Source organism: Phalangium opilio, unplaced genomic scaffold, assembly GCF_054372755.1.
Source record: "Phalangium opilio isolate 3A_F unplaced genomic scaffold, DU_Popi_V2 ptg000037l_1, whole genome shotgun sequence".
Lineage (NCBI taxonomy): Eukaryota > Metazoa > Arthropoda > Arachnida > Opiliones > Phalangiidae > Phalangium > Phalangium opilio.
The window spans coordinates 2,645,812-2,659,132 of NW_028324160.1; the positions used below are offsets into that span (position 1 = coordinate 2,645,812).

General features: G+C 38.3%; 33 pseudogenes; all 33 read left to right on the top strand.

The window, feature by feature from the left end:
• Window positions 1-205: 205 nt before the first annotated feature.
• On the top strand, window positions 206-324 carry LOC149682937 (5S ribosomal RNA; annotated as a pseudogene).
• A 361-nt stretch (window positions 325-685) lies between these two features.
• On the top strand, window positions 686-804 carry LOC149682938 (5S ribosomal RNA; annotated as a pseudogene).
• A 361-nt stretch (window positions 805-1,165) lies between these two features.
• On the top strand, window positions 1,166-1,284 carry LOC149682939 (5S ribosomal RNA; annotated as a pseudogene).
• A 361-nt stretch (window positions 1,285-1,645) lies between these two features.
• On the top strand, window positions 1,646-1,764 carry LOC149682940 (5S ribosomal RNA; annotated as a pseudogene).
• A 361-nt stretch (window positions 1,765-2,125) lies between these two features.
• Window positions 2,126-2,244, top strand: LOC149682941 (5S ribosomal RNA; annotated as a pseudogene).
• A 363-nt stretch (window positions 2,245-2,607) lies between these two features.
• Window positions 2,608-2,710, top strand: LOC149682942 (5S ribosomal RNA; annotated as a pseudogene).
• Window positions 2,711-2,832: 122 nt separating this feature from the next.
• LOC149682943 (5S ribosomal RNA) lies at window positions 2,833-2,951 on the top strand (annotated as a pseudogene).
• Window positions 2,952-3,553: 602 nt separating this feature from the next.
• Window positions 3,554-3,672, top strand: LOC149682944 (5S ribosomal RNA; annotated as a pseudogene).
• A 137-nt stretch (window positions 3,673-3,809) lies between these two features.
• LOC149682945 (5S ribosomal RNA) lies at window positions 3,810-3,912 on the top strand (annotated as a pseudogene).
• Window positions 3,913-4,034: 122 nt separating this feature from the next.
• LOC149682946 (5S ribosomal RNA) lies at window positions 4,035-4,153 on the top strand (annotated as a pseudogene).
• Window positions 4,154-4,514: 361 nt separating this feature from the next.
• On the top strand, window positions 4,515-4,633 carry LOC149682947 (5S ribosomal RNA; annotated as a pseudogene).
• Window positions 4,634-4,994: 361 nt separating this feature from the next.
• Window positions 4,995-5,113, top strand: LOC149682948 (5S ribosomal RNA; annotated as a pseudogene).
• Window positions 5,114-5,473: 360 nt separating this feature from the next.
• Window positions 5,474-5,592, top strand: LOC149682949 (5S ribosomal RNA; annotated as a pseudogene).
• Window positions 5,593-5,953: 361 nt separating this feature from the next.
• Window positions 5,954-6,072, top strand: LOC149682950 (5S ribosomal RNA; annotated as a pseudogene).
• Window positions 6,073-6,209: 137 nt separating this feature from the next.
• On the top strand, window positions 6,210-6,312 carry LOC149682951 (5S ribosomal RNA; annotated as a pseudogene).
• A 123-nt stretch (window positions 6,313-6,435) lies between these two features.
• LOC149682952 (5S ribosomal RNA) lies at window positions 6,436-6,538 on the top strand (annotated as a pseudogene).
• Window positions 6,539-6,660: 122 nt separating this feature from the next.
• On the top strand, window positions 6,661-6,779 carry LOC149682953 (5S ribosomal RNA; annotated as a pseudogene).
• Window positions 6,780-7,381: 602 nt separating this feature from the next.
• LOC149682954 (5S ribosomal RNA) lies at window positions 7,382-7,500 on the top strand (annotated as a pseudogene).
• A 137-nt stretch (window positions 7,501-7,637) lies between these two features.
• On the top strand, window positions 7,638-7,740 carry LOC149682955 (5S ribosomal RNA; annotated as a pseudogene).
• Window positions 7,741-7,862: 122 nt separating this feature from the next.
• On the top strand, window positions 7,863-7,981 carry LOC149682956 (5S ribosomal RNA; annotated as a pseudogene).
• Window positions 7,982-8,342: 361 nt separating this feature from the next.
• Window positions 8,343-8,461, top strand: LOC149682957 (5S ribosomal RNA; annotated as a pseudogene).
• Window positions 8,462-8,823: 362 nt separating this feature from the next.
• Window positions 8,824-8,942, top strand: LOC149682958 (5S ribosomal RNA; annotated as a pseudogene).
• Window positions 8,943-9,303: 361 nt separating this feature from the next.
• LOC149682959 (5S ribosomal RNA) lies at window positions 9,304-9,422 on the top strand (annotated as a pseudogene).
• Window positions 9,423-9,783: 361 nt separating this feature from the next.
• Window positions 9,784-9,902, top strand: LOC149682960 (5S ribosomal RNA; annotated as a pseudogene).
• A 362-nt stretch (window positions 9,903-10,264) lies between these two features.
• On the top strand, window positions 10,265-10,383 carry LOC149682961 (5S ribosomal RNA; annotated as a pseudogene).
• A 137-nt stretch (window positions 10,384-10,520) lies between these two features.
• On the top strand, window positions 10,521-10,639 carry LOC149682962 (5S ribosomal RNA; annotated as a pseudogene).
• A 360-nt stretch (window positions 10,640-10,999) lies between these two features.
• LOC149682963 (5S ribosomal RNA) lies at window positions 11,000-11,118 on the top strand (annotated as a pseudogene).
• A 135-nt stretch (window positions 11,119-11,253) lies between these two features.
• Window positions 11,254-11,356, top strand: LOC149682964 (5S ribosomal RNA; annotated as a pseudogene).
• A 122-nt stretch (window positions 11,357-11,478) lies between these two features.
• Window positions 11,479-11,597, top strand: LOC149682965 (5S ribosomal RNA; annotated as a pseudogene).
• A 362-nt stretch (window positions 11,598-11,959) lies between these two features.
• Window positions 11,960-12,078, top strand: LOC149682966 (5S ribosomal RNA; annotated as a pseudogene).
• Window positions 12,079-12,215: 137 nt separating this feature from the next.
• Window positions 12,216-12,334, top strand: LOC149682967 (5S ribosomal RNA; annotated as a pseudogene).
• A 362-nt stretch (window positions 12,335-12,696) lies between these two features.
• LOC149682968 (5S ribosomal RNA) lies at window positions 12,697-12,815 on the top strand (annotated as a pseudogene).
• Window positions 12,816-12,952: 137 nt separating this feature from the next.
• Window positions 12,953-13,071, top strand: LOC149682969 (5S ribosomal RNA; annotated as a pseudogene).
• The last annotated feature ends 250 nt before the right edge of the window (window positions 13,072-13,321 follow it).

The window sequence follows — 13,321 nt, forward strand, 5'->3', positions numbered from 1 at the left end:
TGAGAACACCGGTTCTCGTCCGATCGCCGACGTTAGCAGCGTCGAGCGCAGTCAGTACTTGGGAATACTGCGTGCCGTTTGCTTTTTCACTTTTGTTTCCTCTTTCAAATTCCACCAGATATGAAAAAAGCAAACATATCTTCTTTTTGTTATTGTTTTATAAAGATGAAGGTTAATTAAATTCAAATTATTAACTAGCACTCTCGGCAACGGCCATATCACGCTGAATACACCGGTTCTCGTCCGATAACCGAAGTTAAGCAGCGTCGAGCGCAGTCACTACTTGGGAGGGAGACCACTTAGGAACACTGCGTGCCGTTGGCTTTTTCACTTTTTTTCCCTATTTAAATTTTAATAGATATGAAAAAAGCAAACATGTTTTCTTTTTGTTATTGTTTTAAAATGATGAAGGTTAATTTGTCTCACTTAATTTAAATTCGAATTATTAACTAGCACTCTCGACAACGGCCATATCACGCAGAAAACACCGGTTCACGTCCGATCACCGAAGTTAAGCAGCGTCGAGCGCATACAGTACTTGGGAATACTGCGTGCCGTTTGTTTTTTCACTTTTGTTTCCTCTTTTAAATTCCACCAGATATGAAAAAAGCAAACATATCTTCTTTTTGTTATTGTTTTATAAAGATGAAGGTTAATTAAATTCAAATTATTAACTAGCACTCTCGGCAACGGCCATATTACGCTGAGTACACCGGTTCTCGTCCGATAACCGAAGTTAAGCAGCGTCGAGCGCAGTCACTACTTGGGAGGGAGACAACTTAGGAACACTGCGTGCCGTTGGCTTTTTCACTTTTTTTTCCTCTTTTAAATTTTAATAGATATGAAAAAAGCAAACATGTTTTCTTTTTGTTATTGTTTTAAAATGATGAAGGTTAATTTGTCTCACTTAATTTAAATTCGAATTATTAACTAGCACTCTCGGCAACGGCCATATCACGCTGAAAAGACCGGTTCACGTCCGATCACCGAAGTTAATTAGCGTCGAGCGCAAACAGTACTTGGGAATACTGCGTGCCCTTTGTTTTTTCACTTTTGTTTCCTCTTTTAAATTCCACCAGATATGAAAAAAGCAAACATATTTTTTTTTGTTATTGTTTTATAAAGATGAAGGTTAATTAAATTCAAATTATTAACTAGCACTCTCGGCAACGGCCAAATCACGCTGAATACACCAGTTCTCGTCCGATAACCAAAGTTAAGCAGCGTCGAGCGCAGTCAGTACTTGGGAGGGCGACCACTTAGGAACACTGCGTGCCGTTAGCTTTTTCACTATTTTTTCCTCTTTTAAATTCCAATAGATATGAAAAAAGCAAACATATTTTCTTTTTGTTATTGTTTGAAAAAGATGAAGGTTAATTTGTCTCACTTAATTTAAATTCGAATTATTATCTAGCACTCTCGGCAACGGCCATATCACGCTGAGAACACCGGTTCTCGTCCGATCGCCGACGTTAGCAGCGTCGAGCGCAGTCAGTACTTGGGAATACTGCGTGCCGATAGCTTCTTCACTTTTGTTTCCTCTTTCAAATTCCACCAGATATGAAAAGAGCAAACACATCTTCTTTTTGTAATTGTTTTATAAAGATGAAAGTTAATTAAATTCAAATTATTAACTAGCACTCTCGGCAACGGCCATATCACGCTGTATACACCGATTCTCGTCCGAATACCGAAGTTAAGCAGCGTCGAGCGCAGTCACTACTTGGGAGGGAGACCACTTAGGAACACTGCGTGCCGTTGGCTTTTTCACTTTTTTTTCCTCTTTTAAATTTTAATAGATATGAATAAAGCAAACATGTTTTCTTTTTGTTATTGTTTTAAAATGATGAAGGTTAATTTGTCTCACTTAATTTAAATTCGAATTATTAACTAGCACTCTCGACAACGGCCATATCACGCTGAGAACACAGGTTCTCGTCCGATCGCCGACGTTAGCAGCGTCGAGCGCAGTCAGTACTTGGGAATACTGCGTGCCGTTGGCTTTTTCACTTTTGTTTCCTCTTTTAAATTCCACCCGATATGAAAAAAGCAAACATATCTTCTTTTTGTTATTGTTTTATAAAGATGAAAGTTAATTAAATTAAAATTATTAACTAGCACTCTCGGCAACGGCCATATTACGCTGAATACACCGGTTCTCGTCCGATAACCGAAGTTAAGCAGCGTCGAGCGCAGTCACTACTTGGGAGGGAGACCACTTAGGAACACTGCGTGCAGTTGGCTTTTTCACATTTTTTTCCTCTTTTAAATTTTAATAGATAAGAAAAAAGCAAACATGTTTTCTTTTTGTTATTGTTTTAAAATGATGAAGGTTAATTTGTCTCACTTAATTTAAATTCGAATTATTAACTAGCACTCTCGGCAACGGACATATCACGCTGAAAAGACCGGTTCACGTCCGATCACCGAAGTTAAGCAGCGTCGAGCGCATAGAGTACTTGGGAATACTGCGTGCCGTTGGCTTTTTCACTTTTGTTTCCTCTTTCAAATTCCACCAGATATGAAAAAAGCAAACATATCTTCTTTTTTGTTATTGTTTTATAAAGATGAAAGTTAATTAAATTTAAATTATTAACTAGCACTCTCGGCAACGGCCATATCACGCTGAATACACCGGTTCTCGTCCGATCACCGAAGTTAAGCTGCGTCGAGCGCATAGAGTACTTGGGAATACTGCGTGCCGTTGGCTTTTTCACTTTTGTTTCCTCTTTCAATTTCACCAGATATGAAAAAAGCAAACATATCTTCTTTTTTGTTATTGTTTTATAAAGATGAAAGTTAATTAAATTAAAATTATTAACTAGCACTCTCGGCAACGGCCATATCACGCTGAATACACCGGTTCTCGTCCGATAACCGAAGTTAAGCAGCGTCGAGCGCAGTTACTACTTGGGAGGGAGACCACTTAGGAACACTGCGTGCCGTTGGCTTTTTCACTTTTTTTTCATCTTTTAAATTTTAATAGATATGAAAAAAGCAAACACGTTTTCTTTTTGTTATTGTTTTAAAATGATTAAGGTTAATTTGTCTCACTTAATTTAAATTCGAATTATTAACTAGCACTCTCGGCAACGGCCATATCACGCTGAAAACACCGGTTCACGTCCGATCACCGAAGTAAAGCAGCGTCGAGCGCATACAGTACTTGGGAATACTGCGTGCCGTTTGCTTTTTCACTTTTGTTTCCTCTTTTAAATTCCACCAGATATGAAAAAAGCAAACATATCTTCTTTTTGTTATTGTTTTATAAAGATGAAGGTTAATTTGTCTCACTTAATTTAAATTCGAATTATTATCTAGCACTCTCGGCAACGGCCATATCACGCTGAGATCACCGGTTCTCGTCCGATCACCGACGTTAGCAGCGTCGAGCGCAGTCAGTACTTGGGAATACTGCGTGCCGTTTGCTTTTTTCACTTTAGTTTCCTCTTTCAAATTCCACCAGATATGAAAAAAGCAAACAAATCTTCTTTTAGTTATTGTTTTATAAAGATGAAAGTTAATTAAATTCAAATTATTAACTAGCACTCTCGGCAACGGCCATATCACGCTGAATACACCGGTTCTCGTCAGATAACCGAAGTTAAGCAGCGTCGAGCGCAGTCACTACTTGGAAGGGAGACCACTTAGGAACACTGCGTGCCGTTGGCTTTTTCACTTTTTTTTCCTCTTTTAAATTTTAATAGATATGAAAAAAGCAAACACGTTTTCTTTTTGTTATTGTTTTAAAATGATGAAGGTTAATTTGTCTCACTTAATTTAAATTCGAATTATTAACTAGGACTCTCGGCAACGGCCATATCACGCTGAAAACACCGGTTCACGTCCGATCACCGAAGTAAAGCAGCGTCGAGCGCAGTCAGTACTTGGGAATACTGCGTGCCGTTTGCTTTTTCACTTTTGTTTCCTCTTTCAAATTCCACCAGATATGAAAAAAGCAAACATTTCTTCTTTTTGTTATTGTTTTATAATGATGAAAGTTAATTAAATTCAAATTATTAACTAGCACTCTCGGCAACGGCCATATCACGCTGAATACACCGGTTCTCGTCCGATAACCGAAGTTAAGCAGCGTCGAGCGCAGTCACTACTTGGGAGGGAGACCACTTAGGAACACTGCGTGCCGTTGGCTTTTTCACTTTTTTTCCCCATTTAAATTTTAATAGATATGAAAAAAGCAAACATGTTTTCTTTTTGTTATTGTTTTAAAATGATGAAGGTTAATTTGTCTCACTTAATTTAAATTCGAATTATTAACTAGCACTCTCGACAACGGCCATATCACGCAGAAAACACCGGTTCACGTCCGATCACCGAAGTTAAGCAGCGTCGAGCGCATACAGTACTTGGGAATACTGCGTGCCGTTTGTTTTTTCACTTTTGTTTCCTCATTTAAATTCCACCAGTTATGAAAAAAGCAAACATGTCTTCTTTTTGTTATTGTTTTATAAAGATGAAGGTTAATTAAATTCAAATTATTAACTAGCCCTCTCGGCAACGGCCATATCACGCTGAATACACCGGTTCTCGTCCGATAACCGAAGTTAAGCAGCGTCGAGCGCAGTCACTACTTGGGAGGGAGACAACTTAGGAACACTGCGTGCCGTTGGCTTTTTCACTTTTTTTTCCTCTTTTAAATTTTAATAGATATGAAAAAAGCAAACATGTTTTCTTTTTGTTATTGTTTTAAAATGATGAAGGTTAATTTGTCTCACTTAATTTAAATTCGAATTATTAACTAGCACTCTCGGCAACGGCCATATCACGCTGAAAAGACCGGTTCACGTCCGATCACCGAAGTTAAGCAGCGTCGAGCGCAAACAGTACTTGGGAATACTGCGTGCCGTTTGTTTTTTCACTTTTGTTTCCTCTTTTAAATTCCACCAGATATGAAAAAAGCAAACATATTTTTTTTTGTTATTGTTTTATAAAGATGAAGGTTAATTAAATTCAAATTATTAACTAGCACTCTCGGCAACGGCCAAATCACGCTGAATACACCAGTTCTCGTCCGATAACCAAAGTTAAGCAGCGTCGAGCGCAGTCAGTACTTGGGAGGGCGACCACTTAGGAACACTGCGTGCCGTTAGCTTTTTCACTATTTTTTCCTCTTTTAAATTCCAATAGATATGAAAAAAGCAAACATATTTTCTTCTTGTTATTGTTTGAAAAGATGAAGGTTAATTTGTCTCACTTAATTTAAATTCGAATTATTATCTAGCACTCTCGGCAACGGCCATATCACGCTGAGAACACCGGTTCTCGTCCGATCGCCGACGTTAGCAGCGTCGAGCGCAGTCAGTACTTGGGAATACTGCGTGCCGATAGCTTCTTCACTTTTGTTTCCTCTTTCAAATTCCACCAGATATGAAAAGAGCAAACACATCTTCTTTTTGTAATTGTTTTATAAAGATGAAAGTTAATTAAATTCAAATTATTAACTAGCACTCTCGGCAACGGCCATATCACGCTGTATACACCGATTCTCGTCCGAATACCGAAGTTAAGCAGCGTCGAGCGCAGTCACTACTTGGGAGGGAGACCACTTAGGAACACTGCGTGCCGTTGGCTTTTTCACTTTTTTTTCCTCTTTTAAATTTTAATAGATATGAATAAAGCAAACATGTTTTCTTTTTGTTATTGTTTTAAAATGATGAAGGTTAATTTGTCTCACTTAATTTAAATTCGAATTATTAACTAGCACTCTCGACAACGGCCATATCACGCTGAGAACACAGGTTCTCGTCCGATCGCCGACGTTAGCAGCGTCGAGCGCAGTCAGTACTTGGGAATACTGCGTGCCGTTGGCTTTTTCACTTTTGTTTCCTCTTTTAAATTCCACCCGATATGAAAAAAGCAAACATATCTTCTTTTTGTTATTGTTTTATAAAGATGAAAGTTAATTAAATTAAAATTATTAACTAGCACTCTCGGCAACGGCCATATTACGCTGAATACACCGGTTCTCGTCCGATAACCGAAGTTAAGCAGCGTCGAGCGCAGTCACTACTTGGGAGGGAGACCACTTAGGAACACTGCGTGCAGTTGGCTTTTTCACATTTTTTTCCTCTTTTAAATTTTAATAGATAAGAAAAAAGCAAACATGTTTTCTTTTTGTTATTGTTTTAAAATGATGAAGGTTAATTTGTCTCACTTAATTTAAATTCGAATTATTAACTAGCACTCTCGGCAACGGCCATATCACGCTGAAAAGACCGGTTCACGTCCGATCACCGAAGTTAAGCAGCGTCGAGCGCATAGAGTACTTGGGAATACTGCGTGCCGTTGGCTTTTTCACTTTTGTTTCCTCTTTCAAATTCCACCAGATATGAAAAAAGCAAACATATCTTCTTTTTTGTTATTGTTTTATAAAGATGAAAGTTAATTAAATTTAAATTATTAACTAGCACTCTCGGCAACGGCCATATCACGCTGAATACACCGGTTCTCGTCCGATCACCGAAGTTAAGCTGCGTCGAGCGCATAGAGTACTTGGGAATACTGCGTGCCGTTGGCTTTTTCACTTTTGTTTCCTCTTTCAATTTCACCAGATATGAAAAAAGCAAACATATCTTCTTTTTTGTTATTGTTTTATAAAGATGAAAGTTAATTAAATTAAAATTATTAACTAGCACTCTCGGCAACGGCCATATCACGCTGAATACACCGGTTCTCGTCCGATAGCCGAAGTTAAGCAGCGTCGAGCGCAGTTACTACTTGGGAGGGAGACCACTTAGGAACACTGCGTGCCGTTGGCTTTTTCACTTTTTTTTCATCTTTTAAATTTTAATAGATATGAAAAAAGCAAACACGTTTTCTTTTTGTTATTGTTTTAAAATGATTAAGGTTAATTTGTCTCACTTAATTTAAATTCGAATTATTAACTAGCACTCTCGGCAACGGCCATATCACGCTGAAAACACCGGTTCACGTCCGATCACCGAAGTAAAGCAGCGTCGAGCGCATACAGTACTTGGGAATACTGCGTGCCGTTTGCTTTTTCACTTTTGTTTCCTCTTTTAAATTCCACCAGATATGAAAAAAGCAAACATATCTTCTTTTTGTTATTGTTTTATAAAGATGAAGGTTAATTTGTCTCACTTAATTTAAATTCGAATTATTATCTAGCACTCTCGGCAACGGCCATATCACGCTGAGATCACCGGTTCTCGTCCGATCGCCGACGTTAGCAGCGTCGAGCGCAGTCAGTACTTGGGAATACTGCGTGCCGTTTGCTTTTTTCACTTTAGTTTCCTCTTTCAAATTCCACCAGATATGAAAAAAGCAAACAAATCTTCTTTTAGTTATTGTTTTATAAAGATGAAAGTTAATTAAATTCAAATTATTAACTAGCACTCTCGGCAACGACCATATCACGCTGAATACACCGGTTCTCGTCAGATAACCAAAGTTAAGCAGCGTCGAGCGCAGTCACTACTTGGAAGGGAGACCACTTAGGAACACTGCGTGCCGTTGGCTTTTTCACTTTTTTTTCCTCTTTTAAATTTTAATAGATATGAAAAAAGCAAACACGTTTTCTTTTTGTTATTGTTTTAAAATGATGAAGGTTAATTTGTCTCACTTAATTTAAATTCGAATTATTAACTAGGACTCTCGGCAACGGCCATATCACGCTGAAAACACCGGTTCACGTCCGATCACCGAAGTAAAGCAGCGTCGAGCGCAGTCAGTACTTGGGAATACTGCGTGCCGTTTGCTTTTTCACTTTTGTTTCCTCTTTCAAATTCCACCAGATATGAAAAAAGCAAACATTTCTTCTTTTTGTTATTGTTTTATAATGATGAAAGTTAATTAAATTCAAATTATTAACTAGCACTCTCGGCAACGGCCATATCACGCTGAATACACCGGTTCTCGTCCGATAACCGAAGTTAAGCAGCGTCGAGCGCAGTCACTACTTGGGAGGGAGACCACTTAGGAACACTGCGTGCCGTTGGCTTTTTCACTTTTTTTCCCCATTTAAATTTTAATAGATATGAAAAAAGCAAACATGTTTTCTTTTTGTTATTGTTTTAAAATGATGAAGGTTAATTTGTCTCACTTAATTTAAATTCGAATTATTAACTAGCACTCTCGACAACGGCCATATCACGCAGAAAACACCGGTTCACGTCCGATCACCGAAGTTAAGCAGCGTCGAGCGCATACAGTACTTGGGAATACTGCGTGCCGTTTGTTTTTTCACTTTTGTTTCCTCTTTTAAATTCCACCAGATATGAAAAAAGCAAACATATCTTCTTTTTGTTATTGTTTTATAAAGATGAAGGTTAATTAAATTCAAATTATTAACTAGCACTCTCGGCAACGGCCATATCACGCTGAGTACACCGGTTCTCGTCCGATAACCGAAGTTAAGCAGCGTCGAGCGCAGTCACTACTTGGGAGGGAGACCACTTAGGAACACTGCGTGCCGTTGGCTTTTTCACTTTTTTTTCCTCTTTTAAATTTTAATAGATATGAAAAAAGCAAACATGTTTTCTTTTTGTTATTGTTTTAAAATGATGAAGGTTAATTTGTCTCACTTAATTTAAATTCGAATTATTAACTAGCACTCTCGGCAACGGCCATATCACGCTGAAAAGACCGGTTCACGTCCGATCACCGAAGTTAAGCAGCGTCGAGCGCAAACAGTACTTGGGAATACTGCGTGCCGTTTGTTTTTTCACTTTTGTTTCCTCTTTTAAATTCCACCAGATATGAAAAAAGCAAACATATCTGCTTTTTGTTATTGTTTTATAAAGATGAAGGTTAATTAAATTCAAATTATTAACTAGCACTCTCGGCAACGGCCATATCACGCTGAATACACCAGTTCTCGTCCGATAACCAAAGTTAAGCAGCGTCGAGCGCAGTCAGTACTTGGGAGGGCGACCACTTAGGAACACTGCGTGCCGTTAGCTTTTTCACTATTTTTTCCTCTTTTAAATTCCAATAGATATGAAAAAAGCAAACATATTTTCTTTTTGTTATTGTTTGAAAAAGATGAAGGTTAATTTGTCTCACTTAATTTAAATTCGAATTATTATCTAGCACTCTCGGCAACGGCCATATCACGCTGAGAACACCGGTTCTCGTCCGATCGCCGACGTTAGCAGCGTCGAGCGCAGTCAGTACTTGGGAATACTGCGTGCCGTTTGCTTTTTCACTTTTGTTTCCTCTTTCAAATTCTACCAGATATGAAAAAAGCAAACAAATCTTCTTTTAGTTATTGTTTTATAAAGATGAAAGTTAATTAAATTCAAATTATTAACTAGCACTCTCGGCAACGGCCATATCACGCTGAATACACCGATTCTCGTCCGATAACCGAAGTTAAGCAGCGTCGAGCGCAGTCATTACTTGGGAGGGAGACCACTTAGGAACACTGCGTGCCGTTGGCTTTTTCACTTTTTTTTCCTCTTTTAAATTTTAATAGATATGTAAAAAGCAACAGGTTTTCTTTTTGTTATTGTTTTAAAATGATGAAGGTTAATTTGTCTCACTTAATTTAAATTCGAATTATTAACTAGCACTCTCGGCAACGGCCATATCACGCTGAAAACACCGGATCCCGTCCGATCACCGAAGTTAAGCAGCGTCGAGCGCATACAGTACTTGGGAATACTGCGTGCCGTTTGTTTTTTCACTTTTGTTTCCTCTTTTAAATTCCACCAGATATGAAAAAAGCAAACATATCTTCTTTTTGTTATTGTTTTATAAAGATGAAGGTTAATTAAATTCAAATTATTAACTTGCACTCTCGGCAACGGCCATATCACGCTAAATACACCGGTTCTCGTCCGATAACCGAAGTTAAGCAGCGTCGAGCGCAGTCAGTACTTGGGAGGGCGACCACTTAGGAACACTGCTTGCCGTTAGCTTTTTCACTTTTTTTTCCTCTTTTAAATTCCAATAGATATGAAAAAAGCAAACATATTTTCTTTTTTTTATTGTTTGAAAAAGATGAAGGTTAATTTGTCTCACTTAATTTAAATTCGAATTATTATCTAGCACTCTCGGCAACGGCCATATCACGCTGAGAACACCGGATCTCGTCCGATCGCCGACGTTAGCAGCGTCGAGCGCAGTCAGTACTTGGGAATACTGCGTGCCGTTTGCTTTTTTCACTTTTGTTTCCTCTTTCAAATTCCACCAGATATGAAAAAAGCAAACAAATCTTCTTTTAGTTATTGTTTTATAAAGATGAAAGTTAATTAAATTCAAATTATTAACTAGCACTCTCGGCAACGGCCATATCACGCTGAATACACCGGTTCTCGTCAGATAACCGAAGTTAAGCAGCGTCGAGCGCAGTCACTACTTGGGAGGGAGACCACTTAGGAACACTGCGTGCCGTTGGCTTTTTCACTTTTTTTTCCTCTTTTAAATTTTAATAGATATGAAAAAAGCAAACATGTTTTCTTTTTGTTATTGTTTTAAAATGATGAAGGTTAATTTGTCTCACTTAATTTAAATTCGAATTATTAACTAGCACTCTCGGCAACGGCCATATCACGCTGAATACACCGGTTCTCGTCCGATAACCGAAGTTAAGCAGCGTCGAGCGCAGTCAGTACTTGGGAGGGCGACCACTTAGGAACACTGCGTGCCGTTAGCTTTTTCACTTTTTTTTTCTCTTTTAAATTCCAATAGATATGAGAAAAGCAAACATATTTTCTTTTTGTTATTGTTTGAAAAAGATGAAGGTTAATTTGTCTCACTTAATTTAAATTCGAATTATTATCTAGCACTCTCGGCAACGGCCATATCACGCTGAGAACACCGGTTCTCGTCCGATCGCCGACGTTAGCAGCGTCGAGCGCAGTCAGTACTTGGGAATACTGCGTGCCATTTGCTTTTTCACTTTTGTTTCCTCTTTCAAATTCCACCAGATATGAAAAAAGCAAACATATCTTCTTTTTGTTATTGTTTTATAAAGATGAAAGTTAATTAAATTCAATTATTAACTAGCACTCTCGGCAACGGCCATATCACGCTGAATACACCGATTCTCGTCCGATAACCGAAGTTAAGCAGCGTCGAGCGCAGTCATTACTTGGGAGGGAGACCACTTAGGAACACTGCGTGCCGTTGGCTTATTCACTTTTTTCCTCTTTTAAATTTTAATAGATATGAAAAAAGCAAACACGTTTTCTTTTTGTTATTGTTTTAAAATGATGAAGGTTAATTTGTCTCACTTAATTTAAATTCGAATTATTAACTAGCACTCTTGGCAACGGCCATATCACGCTGAAAACACCGGTTCACGTCCGATCACCGAAGTAAAGCAGCGTCGAGCGCATACAGTACTTGGGAATACTGCGTGCCGTTGGCGTTTTCACTTTTGTTTCCTCTTTCAAATTCCACCAGATATGAAAAAAGCAAACTTATCTTCTTTTTGTTATTGTTTTACAAAGAAGAAAGTTAATTAAATTCAAATTATTAATTAGCATTCTCGGCAACGGCCATATCACGCTGAATACACCGGTTCTCGTCCGATAACCGAAGTTAAGCAGCGTCGAGCGCAGTCATTACTTGGGAGGGAGACCACTTAGGAACACTGCGTGCCGTTGGCTTTTTCACTTTTTTTTCCTCTTTTAAATTTTAATAGATATGTAAAAAGCAAACAGGTTTTCTTTTTGTTATTGTTTTAAAATGATGAAGGTTAATTTGTCTCACTTAATTTAAATCCGAATTATTAACTAGCACTCTCGGCAACGGACATATCACGCTGAAAACACCTGTTCACGTCCGATCACCGAAGTTAAGCAGCGTCGAGCGCATACAGTACTTGGGAATACTGCGTGCCGTTGGCTTTTCACTTTTGTTTCCTCTTTCAAATTCCACCAGATATGAAAAAAGCAAACATATCTTCTTTTTTGTTATTGTTTTATAGTGATGAAAGTTAATTAAATTCAAATTATTAACTAGCACTCTCGGCAACGGCCATATCACGCTGAATACACCGTTTCTCGTTCGATAACCGTAGTTAAGCAGCGTCGAGCGCAGTCACTACTTGGGAGGGAGACCACTTAGGAACACTGCGTGCCGTTGGCTTTTTCACTTATTTTTCCTCTTTTAAATTTTAATAGATATGAAAAAAGCAAACATGTTTTCTTTTTGTTATTGTTTTAAAATGATGAAGGTTAATTTGTCTCACTTAATTTAAATTCGAATTATTAACTAGCACTCTCGGTAACGGCCATATCACGCTGAATACACCGGTTCTCGTCCGATAACCGAAGTTAAGCAGCGTCGAGCGCAGTCAGTACTTGGGAGGGCGACCACTTAGGAACACTGCTTGCCGTTAGCTTTTTCACTTTTTTTTCCTCTTTTAAATTCCAATAGATATGAAAAAAGCAAACATATTTTCTTTTTGTTATTGTTTGAAAAAGATGCAGGTTAATTTGTCTCACTTAATTTAAATTCGAATTATTATCTAGCACTCTCGGCAACGGCCATATCACGCTGAGAACACCGGATCTCGTCCGATCGCCGACGTTAGCAGCGTCGAGCGCAGTCAGTACTTGGGAATACTGCGTGCCGTTTGCTTTTTTCACTTTTGTTTCCTCTTTCAAATTCCACCAGATATGAAAAAAGCAAACAAATCTTCTTTTAGTTATTGTTTTATAAAGATGAAAGTTAATTAAATTCAAATTATTAACTAGCACTCTCGGCAACGGCCATATCACGCTGAATACACCGGTTCTCGTCAGATAACCGAAGTTAAGCAGCGTCGAGCGCAGTCACTACTTGGGAGGGAGACCACTTAGGAACACTGCGTGCCGTTGGCTTTTTTACTTTTTTTTCCTCTTTTAAATTTTAATAGATATGAAAAAAGCAAACATGTTTTCTTTTTGTTATTGTTTTAAAATGATGAAGGTTAATTTGTCTCACTTAATTTAAATTCGAATTATTAACTAGCACTCTCGGCAACGGCCATATCACGCTGAATACACCGGTTCTCGTCCGATAACCGAAGTTAAGCAGCGTCGAGCGCAGTCAGTACTTGGGAGGGCGACCACTTAGGAACACTGCGTGCCGTTAGCTTTTTCACTTTTTTTTCTCTTTTAAATTCCAATAGATATGAAAAAAGCAAACATATTTTCTTTTTGTTATTGTTTGAAAAAGATGAAGGTTAATTTGTCTCACTTAATTTAAATTCGAATTATGATCTAGCACTCTCGGCAACGGCCATATCACGCTGAGAACACCGGTTCTCGTCCGATCGCCGACGTTAGCAGCGTCGAGCGCAGTCAGTACTTGGGAATACTGCGTGCCGTTTGCTTTTTCACTTTTG